Raw genomic sequence first — 6,105 nt, 5'->3', positions numbered from 1 at the left:
ATGAGTGCATCATTAAAACCGCTGAGCCCATCTTAATGGCTATAAAGAAAGAACTTCTTGGGAGATAACCCATGTGTTTATTTTACTACAGCAATTTTGTTTTATATTTGAGTCTTGGAAGTTGTTACTACTGTAGCAACCTCTCCTTATCTTAATTTTGTTGCATTGTTGTGCCAAGTAAAGTCTTTGATAGTAAGGTTCATACTAGATTTGGATTATCGCGCGAAACAGCATTTCTTGTCGTCACGAATCTGGGCCTAATGCTCGTAGGTAACTCAGAAAATTATGCCAATTTACGTGAGTGATCCACAGATATTTACGCAACTTTCATTCAATTTGAGCATTTTCATTTGAGCAAGTCTGGTGCCTCAATAAAATTCGTCTTTACGGACTGTTCTGTTTTGACAGATTCTGCCTCATTATTTCGCATTGCTTCTTTCGCTGTGTTGGGTGGATTTATTTGTTCCATTACCTTCCAGTAGCTTTGGGCAATGTCCAGAAGTGTTAAAAATGATTGTGTCACCTCTGAACATGTGAATTTTTATTATGCACTAACCCTCTAATGAGTCTGTTTCGAGTTTGGTGTGGAGGAAGTTTTCAAGGGTCAAGAGAGGAGGATGATATACCATGATCAAGAAGAGTGAAGAGTCTAAGCTTGGGGATGCCCCCGTGGTTCATCCCTGGATATTATAAGAAGACTCAAGCATCTAAGCCTGGGGATGCCCAAGGCATCCCCTTCTTCATCGACAACTTATCAGGTTTCTTCTCTTGAAACTATATTTTTATTCGGTCACATCTTATGTACTTTACTTGGAGCGTATGTTTGCTTTTATTTTCGTTTTGTTATTTTCATTCTCTGAATAAATGCTTGTATGGGAGAGAGACACGCTCCGCTGGTTCATATGAACACTTGTGTTTTTCGCTTTATCTTTTAGTGTTCATGGCGAAGGTTGAATCTTCTTCGTTAAATTGTTATATGGTTGGAATCGGGAAATGCTACATGTAGTAATTCTAAAATGTCTTGAATAATTTGATACTTGGCAATTGTTGTGCTCATGTTTAAGCTCTTGCATCATATACTTTGCACTTATTAATGAAGAAATACATAGAGCTTGCTAAAATTTGGTTTGCATAATTGGTCTCTCTAAAAGTCTAGATAATTTCTAGTATTGAGTTTTGAACAACAAGGAAGACGGTGTAGAGTCTTATAATGTTTACAATATGTCTTTTATGTGAGTTTTGCTGCACCAGTTCATCCTTGTGTTTGTTTCAAATAACCTTGCTAGCCTAAACCTTGTATCGAGAGAGAATACTTCTCATGCATCCAAAATCCTTGAGCCAACCACTATGCCATTTGTGTCCACCATATCTACCTACTACATGGTATTTCTCCGCCATTCCAAAGTAAATTGCTTGAGTGCTACCTTTAAAATTTCCATTCTTTACCTTTGCAATATATAGCTCATGGGACAAATAGCTTAAAAACTATTGTGGTATTGAATATGTACTTATGCACTTTATCTCTTATTAAGTTGTTTGTTGTGCGATAACCATGTTCCTGGGGACGCCATCAACTACTCTTTGTTGAATATCATGTGAGTTGTTATGCATGTCCGTCTTGTCTGAAGTAAGGGAGATTTACCACTCATTTAATGGTTATAGCATGCATATTGTTAGAGAAGAACATTGGGCCGCTAACTAAAGCCATGAATCATGGTGGAAGTTTCAGTTTTGGACATATATCCCCAATCTCATATGAGAACATTAATTGTTGCTACATGCTTATGCATTAAAGAGGAGTCAATTATCTGTTGTCCATGTTGTCCCGGTATGGATGTCTAAGTTGAGAATAATCAAAAGCGAGAAATCCAAATGCGAGCTTTCTCCTTAGACCTTTGTACAAAGCGGCATAGAGGTACCCCTTTGTGACACTTGGTTAAAACATGTGTATTGCAATGATAATCCCGGTGATCCGAGCTAATTAGGACAAGGTGCGGGCACTATTAGTATACTATGCATGAGGCTTGCAACTTGTAAGATATAATTTACATGATACATATGCTTTATTACTACCGTTGACAAAATTGTTTCATGTTTTCAAAATGAAAAGCTCTAGCACAAAAATAGCAATCGATGCTTTCCTCTTTGAAGGACCTTTCTTTTACTTTTATGTTGAGTCAGCTTCACCTATTTCTCTCCACCTCAAGAAGCAAACACTTGTGTGAACTGTGCATTGATTCCTACATACTTGCATATTGCACTTGTTATATTACTTTACATTGACAATATCCATGAGATATACATGTTATAAGTTGAAAGCAACCGCTGAAACTTAATCTTCCTTTGTGTTGCTTCAATACCTTTACTTTGATTTATTGCTTTATGAGTTAACTCTTATGAAAGACTTATTGATGCTTGTCTTGAAAGTACTATTCATGAAAAGTCTTTGCTTTATGATTCATTTGTTTACTCATGTCATTACCATTGTTTTGATCGCTGCATTCATTACATATGCTTACAATAGTATGATCAAGGTTATGATGGCATGTCACTCCAGAAATTATCTTTGTTATCGTTTACCTGCTCGTATGCCACATTATTGATGATATCTACATGTTTTATACACATTATATGTCATATTTATGCGTTTTCCGGAACTAACCTATTGACGAGATGCCGAAGTGTCAGTTCCTGTTTTCTGCTGTTTTTGGTTTCAGAAATCTTAGTAAGGAAATATTCTCGGAATTGGGCGAAATCAACGCCCAGAGTCTTATAATTGGACGAAGCTTCCAGAACACCCGAGAGCCGCCAGAGGGGAGCCCTGGGGGCCCCACACAACACCCTGGCGCGGCCAGAGGGGGGGCCGCCCCCTAGTATGTGGGCCCACCAGGCCCCCTCCGAGGCTGCCCTTCCGCCTACTTAAGGTCTCCGTCGCGAAAACCCTATCACGTTCGACGAAACCAAAGAAAACCTTCCAGAGCCGCCGCCATCGCGAAGCCAAGATCTGGGGGACAGGAGTCTCTGTTCCGGCACGCCGCCGGGACGGGGAAGTGCCCCCGGAAGGCTCCTCCATCGACACCACCGCCATCTCCATCAACGCTGTTGTCTCCCATGAGGAGGGAGTAGTTCTCCTATGTACTTCAATACAATAATCTCATGAGCTGCCTTACATGATTGAGATTCATATGATGATGCTTGTAATCTAGATGTCATTATGCTAGTCAAGTGGGTTTTACTTATGTGATCTCCTGAGACTCCTTGTCCCACGTGTGTAAAGGTGACAGTGTGTGCACCGTGTGGGTCTCTTAGGCTATATTTCACTGGAATACTTACTCACTCGTTATGAATGGCACAGATGAAGTGCTTATTTATATTCCTTTATGATTGCAATGTGTTTTGTATCACAATTTATCTCGTGTGCTACTCTAGTGATGTTATTAAAGTAGTTTATTCCTCCTGCACGGTGTAATGGTGACAGTGTGTGCATCGTATAGTACTTGGTGTAGGCTATGATTGTGATCTCTTGTAGATTATGAAGTTAACTATTGCTATGATAGTATTGATGTGATCTATTCCTCCTTTCGTAGTGTGAAGGTGGCAGTGTGCATGCTATGTTAGTACTTGGTTTGGTTATGTTGATCTCGTCATGCACTCTAAGGTTATTTAAATATGAACATTGAATATTGTGGAGCTTGTTAACTCCGGCATTAAGGGTTCGTGTAATCCTACACAGTTAGTGGTGTTCATCATCCAACAAGAGGGTGTAGAGTCTAGCATCTATCTATTTATTCTGTTATGTGATCAATGTTGAGAGTGTCCACTAGTGAAAGTATGATCCCTAGGCCTTGTTCCTAAATATCGCTATCGCTGCTTGTTTCATCGTTTTACTCGCATCTATACTTCCTGCAATATTACCACCATCAATCGCACGCCAGCAAGCACTTTTCTGGCGCCGATACTACTACTCATATTCATTCATACCACTTGTATTTCACTATCTCTTCGCCGAACTAGTGCACCTATTAGGTGTGTTGGGGACACAAGAGACTTCTTGCTTTGTGGTTGCATGGTTGCTTGAGAGGGATATCTTTGACCTCTTCCTCCCTGAGTTCGATAAACCTTGGGTGATCCACTTAAGGGAAACTTGCTGCTGTTCTACAAACCTCTGCTCTTGGAGGCCCAACACTGTCTACAAGAATAGAAGCACCCGTAGACATCAATGGTCATCCATGAGCTCAACTTATTCCGGTTAATGCCACTATGGTCATCAACTATAGGTCCCTTAGAACAAGTACTATGTCCGTTGCATATTTCTTATTGTGGTTTTAGTTGAAATTTCAGAAGGAATACAATCCAAAATCTTTGGCTTGTACGGGTACAATCTAGGCACCTCTCACATTGCTTTTGGCATTTAGGTTTATTATGATAGTCTAGTCTTTTTAGATAGCTTTTGCTCTTTTTCATTTGGATAGCCAATTTTGGATCACGCTGAAGGTTATGTTAGTGAAAAAGTTCACTACAACACAAGTACAAAAATATGTTCACTACAACACAACTGAGAAATCATAGATAGAGCTCTATTATGCATAGGACCCTCATTCCATTGTCGAAGATGCTAGTCAGCATGTTTGTGCCACTACGGTACTAGAGTTTCCGATACCCCGTCTCACACATGTTTTAGCAATAATCTACCACGCTTGAGCCAATTTGGTGTTATGACATCAAAGCATATAACCTCTACTACGACATCAAAGCACATGCGATTATTACTTCATCGGCATCTCATGTTTTTCATGACTTCTTTTATTCTGCATCATTTGAAACTCCAAGTGCCCATTTTTCACGGTAATAATAAACATGATTTCTTACACGTGTGGTGGAGGTGTTCCTAGTAGTTAGCACTAATAAATAATACGTAAATGGTATCGGCACAAACATGATGACGGTTAGTCTCTACAACAAACGATCACAATGGTGAATGCACACTTCTTTGTCGTGCATAGCATATTTCTTATTGTGCCCTTTTCCTAAGAGGGGCACTTAAGAGATAGAAATATTGACGTTAATAACACATGCTGAATTTGGTTCACCATCACGTTCAAAAATCATGGAAATAAATGACATTAGGACCGATAGAGGATAATATATATGAAACAAGAAGAGGTCGATCTCATTATTGAAATGGCATTATGATCAATAGAGAAACTGGAGTTAAAAGCTAAAACAAAATCACATAGGGCTCCTTTGATTTATAGGATAGGAAAAATGTACCAATAAAAAACTATAGGATTATTGGATTAGGATGTCATGTAATCCTATAGAAAGAGGAATTCTCTTTGATTATGGTTTTAAAAAATTTCATGCCATCTAACCTAATGTTTTTTTCCTAAGAAATTTAGGGCATGTTGATTGCAGGATTCTTAGACAATCCACATCAAACAAACCCTAACCCTAACTACTAGGCCGGAGGAACGAGGCCCTCCTCCCTCCTACCGCCGAAGCGACAAGTGGAGACCAACAGCTGGCCGGTGGAGATGGGAGGGAGAGTCACCCCCGCCCCAGTCGCCTTAGACGAGAGGAAGAGGCGGAAACGATTCTGCCGTCAAGGTTAGGAGGGCGAGGGGTTAATGCAATTTCCAATCTAAATGTAAGAAATAAGCCTATCCTATCCACGTGGCTTAACGGCAAAAACAATAATAAGCCCAATCAATGAATGATCCAGAAAAGAATCAGCTCAAAGAAAAAACTCGTGATAACACATTGTTTTCAGCTCTAAAAATATCTGCTGTCCATCCATCCACAGTTCCACACTCAGATCCATCTCCTCCACCTAGGCTCCTTTCTTTCCTCTCCCTCCTTCTCCTCTCCCTAGCCTAGTGGCCTAGTCCTTGACCTACCAATCTCGTCCTACAGCCTACAGTCGTGCGTCTTCCACCGCGCGCCCTACAGCCCCCGCCGCGCCGCAGCTTAGCGTCAACGCCGTCGCCTGAATCTCCATCCCCGCCCGGTTTCCTCCGACGCCTGTCACGCGCGTCCGCGCCATCGCCTTTCCCTTCGCCATCGCGCGACATCGCGGCCCTGCGGTCTTCCGCCCCGGCAGCAACC

Source organism: Lolium rigidum, chromosome 4 (assembly GCF_022539505.1).
Source record: "Lolium rigidum isolate FL_2022 chromosome 4, APGP_CSIRO_Lrig_0.1, whole genome shotgun sequence".
Lineage (NCBI taxonomy): Eukaryota > Viridiplantae > Streptophyta > Magnoliopsida > Poales > Poaceae > Lolium > Lolium rigidum.
This window is presented reverse-complemented; position numbering follows the sequence as displayed.